Source organism: Rhinolophus ferrumequinum, chromosome 23, assembly GCF_004115265.2.
Source record: "Rhinolophus ferrumequinum isolate MPI-CBG mRhiFer1 chromosome 23, mRhiFer1_v1.p, whole genome shotgun sequence".
Taxonomy (NCBI): domain Eukaryota; kingdom Metazoa; phylum Chordata; class Mammalia; order Chiroptera; family Rhinolophidae; genus Rhinolophus; species Rhinolophus ferrumequinum.
Window position 1 is genome coordinate 35378143 of NC_046306.1, and position 20094 is coordinate 35398236.

Consider the following 20094-nt stretch of genomic DNA (forward strand, 5'->3'; position numbering starts at 1 on the left):
GTATTCCAGTGACTACAACCGTGAAATTCTTTAAGATCTATCTGAAAAACTTATTGTGAATTATGAAAATTTCTCCATATTTAGATCATATTTGTTTCCTGCATTCCATATCTTAAGCAAACCCATAGTATAAAGAAAACTCACCACTTTTATCATATGTCCCTCTGTGGGAGTAACCTCACTTGGAAAGCCTGGCAGTTAGGGCATAAGCTCATTTCCCATGCAGCTTAATCTCTGTATTAATCAAGGTAATCATTTCTAGCTGCTGTAATAAACTGTTCCAAAATCTTAGTGGCTTCATATAGTAAAAAGTTTATTTCTAGCTTCACAGCTCTGTGCTGGTTAGGAGACTTTCATGGGGCAGACCTCCTCCCAGTGGTGACTCAGGGATCTAGATTCCTTCCACCATGTATCTGCACCGTCTTGGAATTCTTTACTTTAAATCATGTGCAGAGAAAGAGTGAGATTGAGTAGAGGACTTTTGAGGAAGATTTTACAGTCCATGCCTAGGTGCACATCCATTTCCCCACATTTCTTTGTCCAGAATTGGGTCATGTTCCCATCTAGCTGCAAATCAGGTTTAGAATCATAGTCTAGCCAATGCCTAGGTATAAAATATTATTATTTTATTATATCACTACTTCCTCTCTCAAATCAAATGGGCATGTACACTGGACTTTTCCAGCCTCTACTATCTCTATAGTGAGCCTCAGCACAGAATTGAGATTAAACACATTTATAAGTGTATATCCTAATGTAAACTAATTGGAAATATATGTTCATTCAAATACTTTTGACTCCTAAATGTGCATTTACATCTCTGGGAAACTGGGGGCGGCTTACTCAGGGTTATCTTTTACAGAGCTCCCCATGAAGGAAGGTGAGAGGCTGTAATCCAACCAACACTCCAGCTCATGGATGTGTCTACCCAGACACATTCTTTCCTAATTACATAAAAGCAGTGCAGCACCATTTGTTCATCCCCTGAAGGAGCACCTGAGTGATCATGTCTCACAATTTTCATTGAAGCACCCAGGCTAAACTCCCTGAATGTGGTTTTTTTTACTGGTCAAGTGGGGATAATTGTACCACCACCTTTGAGGGCTACTGTGAGGATGAACTGATTTATGAGTATTATATATTTATATGCGTGTGTGTGTGTGTGTGTGTGTATGTCTTACATGAGTATTAAGTATAACCATTACTTTTGGCACATCCTAGAATTGTCATAAAGATTAAAGAAGCATGTAAACTGCCTTGCACTGTGCCTGGCACCTCATAGTTCCTCAATGGTAGGGATTTTTATTGCTGGTAAAATTTGATTAAATTTATCTCTCCCATCCTACTTTGGTACAGTCCAAAGAAATACATTTAGTACCAAAGAGACTTATTGAAGGTCCACCATATATTAGACATTTAAAAATTATTATTATTATTAATTACTTAATCCTTAAAATTTCTTTTTGAGGTTACTATATTAAACCCATCATTTAGATGAGAAACTGAGAGGTTTTAAAACCATGAATCCTAACATGAAGGAGGAGGAGGAAAAGAAAGAAGTGTAGGAGGAGTAAAACAGTAAGAAGTGAAAAGGGTAGAAGAAGGAAATTATAATATATTCTTAGAGCCATCTGTAAATCTAAATTACTTTGATTAGTTTGGGTATATGCCTAACTTATGAATGATTTGTAGGGCTGTCAAGCAGTGTTAACAAACATAGTAAACATCATAATTGAAAACATTTGTTAAAAACGTAAGGGAACATTTTTTATGATAGTCTGCATTGCATTTTATATTTGTATTAGACTTTAAAACTTTTTTTGTTTTTTATTTATATTTTATTATTGGCTAGAAAGACTTTTCAATACACAAATGTATTTCTTCCAAGAGTCGCCCCAATGTGATCTCGAGTCCATATTAATTACTTTTCTGGAAAATTCCTTTTCTTAGTTGTTATATTCTTGAAGAGCCTGGGCCATAAAGAGTTTGCCTAAATTTGGGGCATGGAATACCTTGATATTCTGGTAGTAAGTATTAATTTGTCCTGCAATGTGCAGAGAATCTATCCTGGCTGGGGGCTGGGGTGGTTTGAAGACAGATCCTCCTCAGGAAGTGGAGCTTCTCATCTCTGGAGCTATATCTTCTCCTGCTTGCGATGCTGTTGATACTGATGTTTCTGCGGCTGCTGTTTAAGCGTGCTCCTCATGTTTGTGTTATATTGAACTACATCTTGGCTCATTTCATCCACTCTGTCTATCTGCAACTGTAGATTCTTTCCCAAATGAGTGCTACTAGCAAGACTGAGCAATTCACGTTTATCTGCTACAGCTGACTTCTTAAGCGCCCACATTAGGACGCTGATCACATGTGAATTTTTAATGACAATCAGCCCTTCTTCAAACTTATGTTCAAAGGTGATATTTCCCTTTTTCAATGCTTCAGGAGAAAAATATTTCTTTTTACAAACTTCCATCAGTTTAGGAGTCAGTCTGTATGCTGTCAGTGAGAGAGACCCTTGGGCAGTTTTTATGGGATTGTAAATGAGAACGGCAGATTTTTTTTTTTTAATTGGGGAATATTGGGGAATATGGGGGAACAGTGTATCCCTCCAGGATGTCAACTTGTTGTTTTTCAATCTAGTTGTGGGGGGCGCAGCTCAGTTCCAAGTCGAGTCGTTGTTTTCAATCTAATTGTGGAGGGCGCAGTTCACTGGTACATGTGAGAATCGAACTGGCAACTTTGTTGTTTAGAGCTCACGCTCTAACCAACTGAGCCATCGGGCCGCCCCAACAGATTCTTTAATGATATGCTGGTAACTGAACTGAGAATCCAGGAGTGCTTTGGTGATGAACGAGCTGTAGTATGTGGACTTGTACCAGCCCACACAGAGATGGTCCATCTTTACATGGTGAAGTCTTCTCATCATTTCCATCTAATACTGGACTTTGTCAATGTCAGCATCATCTTCTATGTGGGTGGGGAAGGAAAGCAGTGGTAATTTCAAGCCAATCTTCTACAAGCAGGCCCAAAAGCACTCCTTGAACCACCTCACTTCCTGGTCCTTCTTCTTGATAATGTTTGATTATCTTTAATACCACCAAGCCATCTATCTCCATGAGCTTCAGGGCTGAATCTCTGGACCCATGTTTGCCTTTGCCTTTCCCTGCCAGTAGTGCAGCTGGAAGAGGTAGGTGGTGCATAATCACTGCCTTTCTTGTGAGACCCCAGCCAGACAGGCAGTAAAACAAATTTTTAATGTTCAAAAATTCAAGATTATCCTCTAAACAAATGAAAGATACAGAGTTAACTTCCTGATTCTACATGTAATCTGTGGTTTCCGTAGATGACAGCTGTTACCCAAAATTCTTTCCACTATTTGACATAAGAATGGGAACAAAATATTAAACCAGTTTTAACAGGTTTAACACTAAAGGTATTTTGTTGAAAAACTATATCCACCAATCAAGAGATCATTTTTCCCACCAGGGAAACAAGCCACTGTCTAAGGTACCAACCTCTTCATGAACAGAATTTGTAGAAAGTTCTTATTTTTCTCCGTGGGGACAGAATCCAGGTTTGAATTACTGTTCTTCATCAAAAGAAGACTTCTTGCCATTAGCTAAATGAAAAACATTCTTCATGAGGGAGAGATAACATGATACCCTGAATTTTCAACAGTGTCAATTCCCTAATGTTGGGTTTTTTATGATTACACATTTGGGGCTTTCAAGATAAATTATGACTACATGGAGTGAAAAGCATTTTTTCACAATAGGAGTATTTTTTTAACAATGAAAAAATCATCCATATCATTCCCTCTTGGAGAATTTGAAAATTAAATTTTACAATTTTTATTGAAGAACAGCTTAAAATTTTTGTTTATGGTAGAGAGAGATGTGTGGTATGTGTGTGTGTAGACTCTGTGAGGTGGCTATTATTATCCTTACTTAAATGATGAGGAAATTGAGACTCAGAGAGATTTTTAGGTGTGTGTGTGGAGGGGTACAGATATATAAATATAAATGCATGTGTGTGTTTGGATATATGTATGTGTATGTAATTTGCATTGAGAAAAGGACTGATTATATTCACATTATAATGTTAAAACTTGTCATCTCTGGATGGTTGATATTTCAGGAGGTATAGTTATATGTATTTATTAAACACGTGTATATCCTGTGTTTCTGGAGCTATATTAAGAAGATAACTTTTACAAGCCTTTTTGTCAGTGGAAATTAACAAGATGTTAACAAGGCTGCTTTTCTATATTGTACCTTTGGTTAAATTAGCAAAAGACACTCTATGATTCTGGTAGCATGATTTGACAAATAGAAATCACCTCTGTGCAGATTTGAAAATGTAACAGAAGATGTTCTGTTCTTGGAGCTGGGCTGTGGTGGTGGAGTACTGAACACAGTCACGCACACAGTCTTGCAAGAAAAATGTGGACTGCTTGCAATTCTATTTTGTCCCCAGGCCACACAATTTACAGTGCCCATACTTACGTGGATACTCACAGGTGACAGCTGTGTGTGTATGCATTTCTGTGTGTGTGTGTGTGTGTGTGTGTGTGTGTGTGTGTGTGCGTATGTGTATGTATGAGGATGACTGGTTGGGTGTTTCAAAAGCTTCTACACCCAGCTTTCATTAGGTCCAGCCAGTAAATATAGATGAGTAGCTGGATGAAGTACTACTTACACACTTCTGTAAATGTTCTTGGCTCAACCCTTATTCCTGCCACTTATGCAGGAGCTTTGACCAGCTTCACACGGGTGCAAACGGACGGGGTTGGACCTCACATCTCACTTCATACCCCAAGGGCTTCTCTAATCCATAACTGGGACACCCAGAAATCACTCAGCATTCATGCATGCATAACCCAGCCAGGCTGGGCCTATAGAATGGTAGAATTTAATGCCTTTATGGCAACCCTGATCAGTGGGGTCAGGACTTGTTGGATAAATGCTCCCCCTTTTATTTCTGAGGCACATTTCAGAAGACTCCTTAGAAGCCCTGAGAGACTGAGCACTAGTCACTCTTTGTAGTGGCCAACTCTAGGACACATCCTTGAATTGGCTTTCCCTCCTGCTCCGTTTCACCACCTGTTACTTCCCAAATGGGTGACTGTAGACATTCCTTAGACACTAACTTCTATGCAGGCTAAGCTAGTGTGGTCAATGGGTGCCAGCAGCTTGCTGCCATACATGCCCAGTGTTGCCAGATTTGTGGTTTTTCCAGATAAGCCATAAGTCCATAACTTTTGTGTGATCTGATTTTTAAATATTGGTGATTTTAGAAAGCACTTAGCTGGACAAATAAAATACATGCAAACCAAATTTTTCTCCTGGGTGCCAATATGCGATCTCTGACTATTTGAATGAAAAAAACCCATATGAGAAATGAATTGTTTCCTGAAATGAAAAGCATGCATTCCTCCCATGAGGTTAGCCCGCCTGTAAGTGTCATTAGGGCAGAGGTCACGGCTGTCCTTGCCAGCACCATCCTCAGTGCCTTGTACAGGGCCTGGCACATAGTAGGCCCTTAGTAAACATTGGTGTTGAATGAACGAATACAGGGTGACAGTATTATCAGTGTCAGCCTGGGATGGTGTCCACCTCTTTGCTTTAGACGAGGAAGCTCTGGTGGCCTCCTCAGGGGCCTTGGCCACACCCTACGGTATGGGCCAAAAGGGCACAGATTCTTATTAACCTGCTACCTCAGCAGCTCTCAGAGTCCCTTGACATAGTAGCTGTTAGATCTATATTATCATTTCTGTTATTTCAAGTAACTCCAAATTGCTGAATTCTCTGTTCCAAAGATCTGTAAAGCAAGGTTTCTCAACCTCCACAATATGGACTTTTTAGGCTGAATAATTCTTCAGTCTGTGGGTCTATCCTGTGCATTGCGGATATTTAGCAGCTTCCCTGTCCTCTACGCATTTTATACCAATAGCACCTCTCAACCAAAACTGTGCCAAGATTTTCCAAATGACTCCCTTGAGCAGGAGGGCAAAAATCCACCTCTCCCCCAATCCACTGAGAGGCACAGCCTATAGAATAATGCATTGATGAGAAGCAGAAAAGAGAAAGCTTGGACCATGATGATGAATAACTGTCTATTGTAGTATTATTGCATATTTGTATGTTTCTCTATTGTAGTGAATTGTCTCACAAGAGCCAAGGAGGGGTTAAAATCGTGCAATTTGAATACTATTACCTAGCTGACAAAAGATTTGTAGCTCCAGGTTTTATGGAGGTAGACTAGTATTTCCCCAAAATATCTTTCTACAGGGTACTTGAATTGATGCTCTGGAAAACAGAAATATCCTTGGTCTTTTTCTTCTGGATGTACATTAGGATATTAAAAGTCTTTGCACATCAGTGTTAAAAAAATTACCATTGTTTAAGGCTAAACAAAATTATTTTCTTAATAATATCCATTCAAACCCTTTTGCTTTTCACAGGTTTGGAGAGTCCATGAATAATGTATGTACCATTTCCTCAAAATGTAAGATTTCTAGCTATTTTCTTATCATAGATTCCCACACCAACTTAGCATTATGTTACTGGAGCCATATTTAATTGGGACCTAAATAGAATTTTACTTAACTGTAGCATTATTTGTAAATGATAAAATAATTTTTCCAGCCTTCACCTACTCAGTGGCCATGATTAGACTTAGAGATATACTCAACTCATACGACTATTAATCAATGGCTCATTTGCCTTTATTTGCATGTACTTCTGACAATTTATTTATGTATTTATTTTATTATTATTTTTAAAAATATACCTGGGGAACTCTGCCAATTGCTGCAGGAGCTTTAGAGGTATCAATAGAAGAAAATGATCAAGCACAGTTGCATGGGGCCTAGCCAATACGTAGAAGGTGCCAATACGAGTTCAGAGCCAAGCTCGTCAGCTTACTTCAGCACGCAGTTTGGAGAGAAGCCTGGCCTAGATCGGCTGATATCTAACTGGAAAGCAGGCTCAGAGTAAGTGCAGTCTGGAGAGCTAGTGAGAATGTTCTCTTGCAAGCTCATCTTTACATGATAATAGCAAAACTTAATTAAAAATCACTGGTATTTTCTCTATTTGTTTCCTTGGCAGAAAACTCAAATACCAGACTGTCTGGTTCAAAATTGAACACCTGGCAACCCTAATGATTTCGTGTGCACAGTGATTTATGTTGTTTGGCAGGTTCAGAAATGCAGACAGTAGGGGTCAGCGTAGGGAGAGCGCAAAAAGATTCAGAAGAAAAATATCTTTCTTTTCATTTTTACATTTTTAATAGGGCTAAAAAATGTTTCACAGGAAAAGGAAATATTTTCACCTATTATTCCATTTAATTATAGGCCTGTCCATCTCTTTTTCTCATTGTACTTCTACTTCTTGTTAATTTCCATAGCTTTAACTCTGTCATTTTATAGTCCCTGATCCCTGTCAGATTTGATTTTGGTGTTCTTGACTTAGGGCTCTGTCCTAGCTCTGAAAAGCAGCCACCGTGATTCATTCACTGGGGTAATATAAGAATGTGGGATCTGGGGTCAGATGACTTTGTTTGAATGACTCATAGCTGTGCCACTTCTCAGTTGTGTAGAAAAGAAACTTAATTTCTTTTTGCCTTAATTCACTCAGACATAAAATGGGAGTGATGATAAAACTATATTGTAAATTTTTGTTATGAGGATAAATAGGCCTAACTCTCATTCTGTGGGTTCCAGTGCAAGAGTACAAAAGGAGGCCTGCATATTCTATGCAACTATTTCAAAAGTATAAATCACCCTAATAAGCTGTTGAATGAGCTGTGTTCTGTCAACTTACCTTGACAAGTACACCTTCAAAATCTCGATATCTGGTTTAAAATTAGACTTCTTAGGCTCCTTAGAGTTGGAATATGGTAGCCCAGGGAGAACTGGCCCTCATTTTTCAGTCTACCCACCTCTCTTCCCAAGCCCAGCTTTCTCCCACAGTGCAAAGACCTCCCAGACTATGAGAGCACAGTCCTGTCCACACCCAAGCTATATGTACATCTGCTTTAAAAGGCAGGCTGAAGCTACACTTGAGGCCTAGAGCATGAATTGACGTAGGAGAAAAGACCTGAGGAAGATGTCTGGGAAGCCCTCAAAATAGATTCAACGCCATTTTGACAGGGAATTATGGGGACCTGAGAACCCAAAGTATCATGTTGGGACTGGACAAAGGCAGGTTGAGGTCAGCCTATAGGCGAATTGGCCCACCTGACCAATAATCAAGTTCCTGGAAAGCAAGAAGTCTCTGAAAAATTAAAATCCATATGTTAGTCTGAACTATCTAGAGTGACTGTCAGAGCTACCCACATTTACTGGGTAACTAGTCAATTCTGGGCCTTCTCTCCATCTGGAAGCACACATTTTAAAAGTATACCTTCAGTATCTACTGTGGAAAAGTTTGGCGATTCCTCAAAACATTAAACATAGAATTGCTTTATGATTGAGAAATTTTACTCCTAGGTACATATCCAAAATAATTGAAAACAGCAGCTCCAACAAATACTGGAACACCCATGTTCATCGCAGCATTATTCAGATGGATATATTCAGGTGGGACAACAGCTGAAGGTGGAAGCAATCCAAATGTCCATCGACAGATGAATGAACAAATGAAATATGGTAGATACATACAATGGAAGATCATTCAGCCTTAAATAGGAGTGAAATTCTGATACATGCTAAACATGGGTGAACCCTTGAAGATACTATATGCTAAATGGAATAAGCCAGACACAAAAGGATATGAGGACCTAGAATAGGAAAATTCATAGAGGAAGAAAGTAGAATAGAGGTTACCAGGGGCTGAGGGAATGGGGGAATTATCGTTTAATTGGTACACAGTTTCATTCTGGGATGATGAAACGTTCTGGAAATAAATCATGGTAATGGCTGTACAATGTGAATGCACTTAATGTCACTGAATTGTACACTTAAAATGGTTAAAATGATCAATTTTATATTATGTATATTGTTTGCCACAATAAAAAAATTATGCCTTCACACACAAAAAGTTTCTTAAAACGTTTTCCCTTACACCAAGGATGGGAAATAAAAAAGTTTGTCACTATTCTCTTTTTCCTTGGTGAGCTGATCTGCACTTTCTCATTCTCTTCACTTTAGCTGGGCCAGGTTGCATGGTATGGAGAGGATGGAAATCTGGGAAAAAGTGTAATTTCAGAGTTCATTGTCCTGCCAACTCTTCTTATTGCTCTTTGCCTGGTATATACTTTGTTCATTTTATCTGCCTGTGACTCAGTTATTTGCTCTTTCTCTTCATACACTTGAGATATCCTTGAAATGGGTTCTAGTACGTGAACTAGAGGTGGTCTTAATGTATAATGGGGGTGATAGTGGTTTGTGTTTTTGATAAAATAACTTAAGATAAACAAAACACATCTACTGTAACTCTCTCACTTGTGAAATCTGTAGCTTGAAAATCAACATTCATCATTTTTGTCTTCCCAGACACTAATGGAAATTAAAATAAACAAACCTGTCCACATTAAGAAGAGAAAATGTCCTCTACGGTGACAAGTTTCACACAAATTGTAATAGGAACAAAATATCCTGCAAGGCTTAAAACAGGTCATCCATTAAGGGTTCAACAGACACAGGGGAATATTGCAGTTAAAAGGTGGATAGGCTGTTGTTTAACCAATGTTTCATTAATGAATGAGAGTTCAAATGGCCAATGATAGTCTAACAACATCATTTTATATTTGTGAAGATTAAACAAGACTCATGTTTCTCTCGTTTGGTGGTTTGCAAACTAAATCTGGCACAAAATGTACAGGAAGATAAACTCAAGAGGAACATAGCCTGCCACATTGATTGATGGGTCTGGTTTTTACCCAACAGTGTTTGAAAATGTAGATATCCATAAATAAACGATGCTGTGTGAGCTTTGCCAGCCTAGGGAATTAAGGAGACATTATTACATTTTACAGAAGCAATATAAAGCTCTGCTACCAAATTTGATGATTGTAATTCTTTATACTTTCCATAAGACCTCACAATGTATATGCTCTATAAGAATATGAGTGATATCGTCTTTAGTAATGAGGTTTCTGAGGTGTCAGAAGGCGAGGCAAATCATTCTCCATGCTGTGTTCCTAGAGATGTAGACTGCAAAATCAGCAGTGTCACTTTCTGGAACACTTCAGGAATCCACCCACATGACTTCCTTTTCTCCCCTGCCCCCCTCACTTTACACAGGGCTCTGAAGAGGGACTCAACCTATAGTTGACAAATTGGGTTTTTTTTAAATTATACAATATCAAATTTGGAAGTGACTTATTAACAAAACAGAAATATATTCTCAAATGTATGTAAATTGTGAAACTTTTTTTTGGTCAAAACCAGTGAGGTATAGCATTTATTTTGTTTGTTTATCCATGTATATTTGAGGTTTTTAAAAAATGAAAGCACACACCTACAAGTGCATAATTAATGAAACAGGATTATATTCCACATGATACGTTTTAACCTGCTTTTTTTCACTTACCAGAAACTAGCAATACCTTTTGATGTTAACAAAATATTTTTATAGTATATTTGGTAGTTTTAAAGAATGCTCTGCTATGACTTTGATTCATTGTTGGACATTTAAGCTGGTCCTCCCATTTATATAAACAGCACGATGGAGACCATCATTGTAACCAGATTTTGTTTTATATGCCTAATTATTTAATCGGGGCAAACATCGTGAAATAGAATTGCTTGATTAAAGTTTCAGTAAAATGTTATGTCTTTTGATATGTGGTCACATTCATATAGTAGGATCCAAGAAGCTCATTTTCTTACTCTTGCCACCCTGCATATTGTCATTTAAAACAAATAAAATTGGCATCAATTTGTCAGGGAAAAATTGGCATCGTGTGATTATTTTACTTTTAATTTCTTTGATAATTTTTTAAGTTGAACACCTTATCAAGGCTTATCTGACATTTATGTATCTTCTTGAAAGCATTGCCCATTCTAATTAGTAGTTATATTTACTTATTGATTTATGAGTCTATTATTTAGTAAAGATATTAGTTAACTCTCATGTGTTGCAAACACTTTATTGTCAGTTTTCTATTAATTTAGTTTACGTCTCCCCCTTTGACCTATAGAAATGGCATTTTGCAGTGTAATCATTTCTTTTTTTATGATTTTTATTACCTGTAGTGCTATGAGTTGTAAGGCATCTCCTGACCCTATTTTCATCTAGTATGGTTTCATTTTTTTGCATTTGGATCTCTAGTCCCTCTTAAATTTATTTTGGTGTACTTTATGATGGGGAATTTTGTAATTTTTCTCAAATTATTAGTTAATTATATACATATGTAGATATAGATATATAGATATTACTGTAGATATAGATATAAATATCAAGAAGGTTATTTTCTGATCCATTGGTCTGTCTGTTATTTCTGCGACACTGTCAACTGATTTAATTATCTGATTTTCCCAAAGAAACTTAGAACCTATCTGTCAAGTCTTCCCCTCGCCCCCAAAAAATACAGTTGGAATTGAATTAAATTCATATACTGAAGATAATTGACACTTTTCTAAAATTGACTTTTTCCACATAGTAACATGGCTTTATCTCTCAGTTCAATTATTTGTGTGTGTGTGTGTGTGTGTGTGTGTGTGTGTGTGTGTGTGTGCCCTTCTCAAGGTTTTTTAGTTTTCCTCATGTGTCCTGCACATTTTTAAAATTTTAGTCTTAGGTATTTAGTAATATTATTTCTTTGTTAAAAGAATCATTTTCTCATCACATAGGGAAATTACTGATTTAAAACAAATATAGAGTAGGCATGAACTAATTTTTAAAAATATAGAGTAGATATAAATTTACAATCAAACTTGAACATACAAGAAATATCCTTCTGTATTTTCTTTAAAACAAATTTTGTCTCACCTCAAGTCTACCACCCACCCCTCTTCCATCCCTTTATATTGTCAGGAAAATAAATCACTCCCAGCCCTTATGGAACTTCCTGTCCCTTTCTAAATTTACTGAGGCACTTACTTCATACCTTGAAAATGGAGCATAGCTTAATCCCATCATGGCGGCTGCTGAGACTGTCAGTGTCAGACCCTCATGGAAGATGTGGGCATTTGTGCCAACAGACCATGGACCTTTAACTGGGCTGAGAGATCCTGTTCCAAGGGTTGATCCTATTTCAACCATGTTCTCATTTCCCTGGGGTCCTGCCAGGGAATCCTAAAGATCTACAAACTCTTCCCTTCCTAGCCATGGGTATTTTGCACTCCCATTCTTGTTCCCTCTTTTCTTTCTACCATAATTCTTTTTTTTTAGGATATCAGGTTTCAGTGAAAACGAAAACTAGATAGGCCAGCTGTCTGCAAGCAACTTCTGCTTTCAGTGAAGCAACACCCAAATCTGAGGCAAGGGGAATGGAGAATTAATTGGCCCTCTCTTCCTGTGTGGAGAAAGAGATGAGTGAGAAGTGAGGGAAAATAAAGCACAAATAAATACTTAGATTAATTTTCTTGACTTATGTGTATGAGTTTTATGTGTATTTATAATTAGTGAACTTACTGATCTTCTATTAGTTCTAATAAATTTATTTTCTTTTTCATTAGAATTTGAATCGTTTCTCAAAAATGATATAGGGGATCATATGTTTTTTCTTTCAAACTCAAATATGATCCATTTTCTTGGATCAGAGTTATCTCTGGAAAGACAATTAGTAAGTCTTTGATTGATAATGCTTCTTATAACCAATAGGTAATCAATGAATTTAGTAGACTATGATGTCTACCTACTTCCCCTTTGTCTATTTCAGTGATTTTCATAGTGTATTCTTAGGTCAGCATCACCAGGGGACATGTGAGATATGCAAATTAATGGCTTCACTCCAGACATATGGAATCAGAAACTCTGGGATGTGGCCCAGCAATTTATATTTTAACAAGTCCTGCAGGGGAACCTGATATTCACTAAAGTTTGAGAACCACTGCTCTACCTAATGATCAGGCCCCATTTAGCTCATGAGGTCTGTGCCCACTGTCACTTAGGGATAAGGTTATCTCAGCAATACACTAAGTCAGTGTTTAACTGAACAACAGAAAAATCAACGTTACCGTTTTGTTCCCACAGTTGTATATTTAGAGAAACATCCCATCATCAACAAGCAATTCCAGATTTGGCACTTAGACATGTGAAATTCATTTAACACTACACGAAAAGTGTGAACATCAAAAAGCCAAAGATCTTCTTCTTTTTTGCTAAATTATAGAGATCAGTCTCCTGCTTACTTCCATGTGGTTTGCCCTCTGAAGCTTTGTGATCTTTTCCTGCATTATGTACTAGAAATAACATCTTTATATATTTTTAATCCAAGTCAACCACTTTGGGAAATTAATTTGATTTTAGGGGCTCAATCCCCTAAAAGAGATAAGGGGAAAATGGATGATTTCGATGGATATTAGTGAAAGATCCTCAAAAGCCATACTTTCCTCAAGTTCTTTTCTTGAAAACTTGCTAAAAAAAAAATGAATGTGGAGAATTAATGCAGAGTTTTCTTATTTGGCATTTTAAAATGAAGTTGCTCATCCAGAGCAGATACCACTATTTACACCCTCAGCTGGACCTTTGTAATTCATGCAGATTTTTAGAAATATGCAGGCCTTTTTGTTAGTGTATTGGGGATAGAATCTAAAGGAGGCAAACTCAGTAAAGGAAGGATTTCTTCTGGTCACTTTCTTCCTCCTTGATACAATTCCCTGCCTTTATTTTTAACTATTTTAATTTTAACTTTTTTTGTTTGCTTGTTTTGTTTTCTTGAGCCACCCTTGATTATAATCCTGGTTGCAAATTTTGGCTTTACCATATATTAATCATGTGATCATCTGTTCATTAGTTTCTTCATCTATAAAATGAGTATGGTAATACCTACCTTACAGGGTTATCAAGAGTAGTAAATGAGATAATTTAATGTAGGTAAGATGCTTAGAATATTTGCCACCTAGTTACATATTATTAGGATGTAACAAATAATCTTATGTCTCCCCATCATTTTCTAATTTTTTGGTGTGATTGGAAATAGAAATATTAAGATTTTTAACCACATTTATATCTCTAATTTTCATTTTAAAATTAATTTATGTGTATGATTAACTTTTATTTCCAATCATTTCAAGAAAAGACTGTATTAAAATCTTATGTATAAAGGAGGAAATGAGGTCTTTTGGTTGTAAATGAGGTTTTATTTACAACGTAGGGAGAGCTTCCAATTTATTCATCAAATAATTCTTTCTAAAAGTTCTTTGAGGTTAGTATTTCTCTTTTGTTTTATTTCTGGTCTCTGTTATTGATTGTGACCGAGGAAATTGTAAAATATAGGATAAATCTGTTAGGAGCTTCATGAATGTCAATGGCCAGAGGCCACGTGCTCATGTATGTGACTCTACTATGACTGAAGTGAAGAGATATAACTTCTGGAACCCAGCAGTTCCAGAATATTTCTTTGCTTGTTATTTAGAATCCATGTTCAATGTAGTAGAACCAGCACATGCCTAATAAGGATAAGCTCAGGTCAATCTGGAAGCCAGGTGATGGTTCCTAGTTAGTTGCTCTGACGACATCTTTTGATGCAGCTTGTGTTGGGGAAGGTTAGAGATGTAATGATGCTATCTTGTGTGAGTGAATCAGGTGAGGTAAAGGCCAGGAAACGATGATATGGAGTAGAGCTCCATCCATTACCAATATGTGATTTGATCACACAAATATGCAGGCAGATTTATTTTAGTTAGTTAGTTAGGTCAACAAAGACCTGATGGCCTAGTAAAGGCAAACCACTTAACCAACCACAGTTTCAGATCTCAGGGGAAGTAGAGCAGTGTGGAAGAGAAGGATGTAACAGACAAATCAGCAGAAAGCCACCTTATAAGATTTGCTAAGGGTAAGAGAGAGGGCAGCACTGAATGACGGATTAACTGGAGAGAATGAATATTTACATCTGGCTTCCTGTATCAGGTTTTACTTCCATCACCATTGTTTTCTTCAAATCTAAGAGTAATTTTTCCAACATAAGAATGCCATGTGAATGTATTTGTAAAGTTCTGGATGCTCTCAAAGTTTCTGGAACATTAGATGCTTCAGAGTCTTTGCTACTACTATTTAGTGTCATTTATCATTCCAAGATTTCTATGAGGGTTTTCTTAAATGTGAAGCATTGCCCATACTTTGGAGGAGGGGCAAGTCTGTTTGGGAACTGTGCCAAGGTATGGTTCTCTCATGATTTACAAGTGTCCTAATGCTATACTCCTCAACAGCACATTTGGTCACTCCCACCTCTTCTCTCTCCTCGGCAAACTTAGCTGACGTCATGGTGCCAATAGTTTAATTTGTCACTTTGTCACCATTCCCCACGCTGTATCTTAGTGGTGTAGCCTTTAGCCAGGGGTTTTGTAGGAGGACCCAAGTAGTAGACTATTGGAGTGATCAATTAGGATGAAGGTGAGGGCATGTCTGTAGGGGGCTTTTATCTCAAATTTCAACCCCCTTCCCCCGCTATGGGTTGCTATTTCCTCTACCTTTTCAGGTTGCCAACTCCCCATGTATAGTTTTTCTCTATGGGTTTAAAACAGTGTTTCTCTGACCCGGTCAGAGCCCTGTCCAGCAGATGGCTTTATTTTCTTTATCACTAAGCAACTCTTGCTCACGTAATCACTATGCTCCGTGTATTTGTGCCTGAATGGTTCATTGTGGCAATTTGTAACATTTGTAATATATTTAAGTAACTCTGGAGTCTTGGCTTTTAACACTGTCATCCAATTATGAGCTGAACTATGTGTTTATGGCTATTACTAAGTTCCTTGGGTAGAAATCAAGTCTGCCAGAAGTATTAATGATTGATTGAAGTAGATGAAATATTTCATTTTTTTTCATTATTATGGAACTTTTTGGTGGAAATCTTGCGATTCATCTACTTTCCTGATATTACTTGTCATATGTATTCTGGACATTATAACTGATTTGTATATTTGAGCTTTGTTTTTGATTCACTTCAGTGAATTGTGTGGTTTTAAAAGTTGGGAACTGATAGTTGGAGATCTCTATTTGAGGAAGAAAAAGCCAAGAAATTGAGCTTTCTTTAATTATTTAATGCTACAGCCAGAAAGGACATGAAGAAATTTTTGTTTATAGCACAGTTCCCAGTCATTGGAGGGCACCTTGTGGCCAGAATAATTTTCTCAGTAATATTAACATTTATTCAATGTTGAGCAAAATTTCAAATCCCCACTTTTGGCCACATTTCCAACTTCAAACAAATACCTTCCTCTCTATATTTTTAAAGACACCACTTCTAAAGTCTGCACATACATATTTTTTTTTCAGATATGTACCCTTCTTGCCATTGAATACTTAATTTCTCTGTCATGTCTTTTTCGAGTTTCAATATCAAAATATTCGATTTCATTTTCAATATGTCAAATGTTATAATTTAACATAGAGTTTTTTAGCCACATAGACTGAAACAGGTCTTCAAAAGATGGAAAAATACGTGGTACTAATCTGTAATTGTACATGCCACACAGAATTCCAGAAAACTGGAGAGCTTGAAGCAATTCAGGTTTAAGAGGGTTGGTGGGAGGCTTTCAGAAAAGTTTGGAAACCCAATTCATGAGTACTGAACATGTGGTTCCTGGTTTTAGACTCTGCTCATGAAAGAAAAACAACAACAACAACAACAACAACAACAGCAACAACAAGAAGGAAGTGTTTTGTTTCCTTGGGGTATGTATAGCTCCATGACAAATAGAAAGTGAAGTTCTGTAGGTTATTTTTATAACAGGTCTTTCAGAGAATTTGCTGAGTGGTAAAAAGGAGGGACAATGCAGAAGAAATGTATAGCTTCCAACATTATAGGTACTATAGTTTTTCAAGTACCTAGCAAAGGCAGGAAAATGGCTAACCACATTCTGTAAAAAGCAAAGCCAAATTTGTTTGGAAAAATCAATTATACCAAAAAAAGGATAAGATTTCTCATTTGTGGAATGCTCATTCATTTCCAGTATGCCTCCACCTGATCACCTATAGCATCCTGCAATGGAATAAGACCTTCGCATTCAGCTAGGGCCCTGACCCCTGCCCCTCTCTTTTTGTGACAAGAGTCCTGGGGCCAAGCCGGGAAACAGCATCTCATTTTAGGTCCCACAATGAATTATGGCCACTCCATGGCTAGAGTCTGAATCATCTCAGTGTAGTCATCTTTCACGCACAACCCCCTGCCTCAATATTATGAATGAACCAGGGAGAACCCTGTCACAGCACCTGAAATCCCATCAGCAGAAGCTCAGCAAGGCAATAGTTATATAAAATAGAAGCAGGCAATCCCAGAGATCAACTCTGCTGATATTCCTCCAACAGGATGGTAGAACTGGTAGGCAAGAAGACTAGATTATGCCTTGCAAATTTAAAGTCAGACTTTACTGAAGGAAACTAGGGAATATAGGTTAGTGGCGACTGCTTTATTTTTCTACAACTCTTATTTCTTTGTGGGTCCTGATTCTGCAGACATGGCACAAAGCTTTAAGCTAAATTGTCTGTCATTCCTTTCCCTTTTTCTGGGTTCTGTCATCATTCATTCCTGGAAGCTTATGTCAGGGCCTGGGTAGAAGAAGGACCCTCCTGTTCCTTGGTACTGGGTCTACCTTGATGTGGTCTTCATGCCCGCCTACATGGCCACTTAGGTCTAGCAAATCTCCCTGCTGCTTTGGCGCCTTTCTTAGGGCACAGCAAGTCTCTAGAACTTTGTCTGCCTAGGACCAAGATGTGCACTGAGTTTGGACCACAGACACTTTTTTTTTTAACTCAAAAAAGTTTTAAGATTCTGGAATTTTTGCTTGAATAATGTAATTTTCTGGTATCTCTTGAAAAATTAAAAATGCATTGACTAGTGTCAACATTCTTGCTTGGGTGCTCCCCAGGCAGCTGGCTGGTTCTAACCCCCCCCCCGCCCCATTTAGATGGGACGTGTGCTCTCCAGTTCTGCACAGTCCCCTCCATTCCCTGTTGTTTTGCACATGGCTCTGTTCATCCACTTGAGTTTCCTGTCTTCACCTCAGTGCTGCACACTCACATTCTCTCTGTGGGGCTTGTCACTTCCTGAGTAGCTTTTGGATTATTGTCACAGGCCTCTCTACTCCTGGACCTATAGACCTTCCTTAACTCATCACCTCTCCTCTTTCCTTCCCCCCCACCTCAACCAGAGAGAAGCTTTGTGATCTGCGGGAGGTAGAGTATGACATTTTTTTGTTGTTGTTGTGGGGGGAAGGGGAGCAGGACTTTATTGGGGAGCAGTGTGTACTTCCGGCTTTTCCAAGTCAAGTTGTTGTCCTTTCAATCTTAGTTGTGAAGGGCGCAGCTCAGCTCCAGGTCCAGCTCCAGGTCCAGTTGCCGTTGTTAGTTACAGGGGGCGCAGCTCACCATCCCTGGCAGGAGTTAAACCGGCAACCTGTGGTTGAGAGGACACGCTCCAACCAACTGAGCCATCTGGGAGCTCAACAGCAGCTCAACTCAAGGTGCTGTGTTCAATCTTAGTTGCAGGGGGAGCAGCCCACCGTCGCTTGCGAGAGTGGAGGAGTCCAACCGGCAACCTTTGGTTGAGAGCCCGTGCTCCAACCAACTGAGCCATCTGGCCACCCAGGAGCTGAGCGGCAGCTCATTGACTTCATTCTAGTTGCGGAAGAGTTGCAGAAGGTACAACTCTCTGGCCTATGTGGGAATCCAACCGGCAGCCCCGTTGCCCAGAGCTCGTGCTCTAACCAACTGAGCCACCCGTCCACCCCTGGCAATGACATTTTGACTATGTTCAAAGTCTTAGTACCCTGAGAGTACATGGCTTTGAAACTCAAATTACCATAATAAAGATTATTCCCCTTTTCTGTACTAACACATACTTACCCTGAGTCATTGAGTACATCTCTCCCAGATGTCTTCCATTTGCCCCCCAAAGCCCTTCAAAGCCACTCTTCACCTTTCTCCTATTCTCTCTGCCCACAAAAAGTTATTTACATAGACTGTCTCAATGGACTTCATACTGGATTTGGTTGATGGATCACATTGCCAGGAAATTCAAGGTAGGGAGGAGAATAAAGTTGAGGTATTTATTTCTTGTTTCTGTCTCCACATTCTGGTAACTGCTCCTTCTCTTCATGCTTTTTTAGTGACAGTGCCACACTTAACAGCCTGAGAGAGTGCACTAGTCACGGTGACTGCTAAACCCTTCCCACACCTTCGTAAATGTCTCCTTCCAAATTACTCAATTTGAAAGTACCATCTGTTTGCTGTGGGGACTCTAACAGATGTAACATTCCATGCAGTTGTTTATCCATGGGCATATTCAATAATATTTATTCATATTTTAAGTTTCATCTAAAAATAAATCAGTGTTAAAATGTAGCATCTGAACCATGAAGCAATGTAAGAATTTTCTACAAAACAGTCATGTGTGGTTCAAAACAGTTGAGAATAACTGAATTGAAGCTTTTAAACTCTTACAGCACATTTTAACATACAAGGAATCCCCAGTTCACCAGTTTCTAAAAGAACCTGATAATATTTAAACTGATACAGAACAGGAAAAAAAAAAAGGGGGTGAGGGAGTAATTTAAGATCTCCAACCACTGAAAAAAATACATCAATAAGAAGTTGATCATGGCCTTTACCATATCCTGGGTGTATATTAGCAAGTAACAGAAGACACACAGCTCCACTCAGTTAAATTTTTAATACTCATTGAAACAGTGTCTGAGGTTAGGGACTCAGCTTGGGAATCAGAACCACCCAGTGAAACCGGGTACCTTTCCTACCTCTTTACTAATGCTCTGAACTTGTCTGTCTTTTTCTCACCTTAAGGTCACTCAGCCATGACAATGGGATGTGTCATTCATGCTAGTGGCCTTTGGAGAAAATGAAAAGTGAAGTATTTGCTGGCACATGTTTAATAGCTAAGGGAGAAATAGTGTTTTCAGGCATTTCTACATACTGCTCGGAACACATTAATTAGGTCCAGCCTGTTAGATGAAGCTATTGTCATGTGCTT

General features: G+C 38.3%; 1 protein-coding gene and 1 pseudogene across 2 annotated transcripts in view; one reads left to right on the top strand and one right to left on the bottom strand.

Moving 5' to 3' along the window:
* MACROD2 (mono-ADP ribosylhydrolase 2) overlaps positions 1 to 20094 on the top strand; it is a 2095255-nt gene that overhangs the window by 1034598 nt on the left and 1040563 nt on the right. The gene's annotated exons all lie outside the window — the stretch shown is intronic.
* LOC117016240 (eukaryotic translation initiation factor 3 subunit H-like) lies at positions 1947 to 12209 on the bottom strand (annotated as a pseudogene).